This window comes from Anabrus simplex, chromosome 9 (genome assembly GCF_040414725.1).
Source record: "Anabrus simplex isolate iqAnaSimp1 chromosome 9, ASM4041472v1, whole genome shotgun sequence".
NCBI classification, from domain to species: domain Eukaryota; kingdom Metazoa; phylum Arthropoda; class Insecta; order Orthoptera; family Tettigoniidae; genus Anabrus; species Anabrus simplex.
The window spans coordinates 130084201-130085570 of record NC_090273.1 but is presented as its reverse complement, the minus strand read 5'-3'; positions in this window follow the sequence as shown (position 1 = coordinate 130085570).

Sequence of the window (1370 nt, the reverse complement as noted above, 5' to 3'; positions counted from 1 at the left end):
TTTGCCAACATGTTTTCTTTTGTAAGATTTATAGTGTCTAGATGTCTAACCCATCTCTCTCTTCATTCAGTGAGTTTTCTTTAAAAGATATGTCTCTTTCCAGTTCTGTTGAAGACTTGCTTATTTGTGACTCTGTCTGTTGATGAGATCTTTAGGTTTCTTCTCCAACATCATGCTTCAAAGACTTCCTGTTTTTTCTCTCTCTCTTGTTTCCTTATTGTAGAAATCTGAGCCACACTCCAAACAACATTTTATATGGATTACGAACCTCAGTCTTCTTCCCATTCGTTTTTCTTTTATACCTTTCTTATGAAATTTCTATCAATACCTTCAAGGGACTTTCATAGGCTTTCTTCAGATGCTGCTAAAACTGCTGTGTCTTCTGTAAATTCCAACAATTTTGTACTCCATTTAGTTTCATTTCCACAGTATATTTCTTAGCAGTTATTTATAGTTCTTTAAACATAAATATTAATTTAAAAAATTGACTTAAGTGGTCACCATTCAGACAAATTTCGATATTTTGTGCTGTTATTGAAAATTGCCTGGTTAGATTAGTCATGAAGCTAAAGGCTACATTAATGCCAGATCATTTGTGTGATTATACTGATCCCTTTTTAATAGTATATTCCTTATGTGAGTTTGTTATAGTTCCTACAAATTGTAATATATTGTTAGTGTTGGCCTAAACTTATTTTAATGTTTATCTTAGATTTAAGAACATCTTTTTTTTTAAACCGGTGCTTTTTAGATCTAGAATGCATATATAACACCAATGTTTGTTTTGATTTGTGAATAGAGCTGGTTCAATTCAGAAGAAATGTAAGACATTTCGATGACCTATTGTAAAAGAAAATGAATCAAGTTACTAGTTAATGGTGAAACCATACATGAAATTGAAGAAGGTATTGAGGTTTTGTGGTAAATGGTATTTTAACTCCAAAGAATGCAAGGTACTAACTATAATTATTGTTCTAAAATAATAAAAGTTAATATATTATTGGTATGTCTGTAAATATGTTGACTGTTACATGTAAGCCTTGTTTAATTTTTTTGTTTGTTACACATTTTTGCAAAGTTGGGTAAATTATATTTGAGACTAATTTTTAAAGAAGATGTTTTTTAAAATTGTAAATGTTAATATATAATTTGAACATCTGTCTTTGAGTTTAGCTCCTCATAAACTTTTGGTATTTTTTGTAAAATGAAGTTCACGATTCTAGTCTTCCTCATCCTCTGAGCTGTAATACTGTACTTACCAATATCTGCTGAGTATATTGCCAACTATGTTGGACTTTACAAAGGAAATTTAATGTGTCCTCCCATTCAATACATACACATCTCCATCATTAGACGGTGTAATAGTGAAA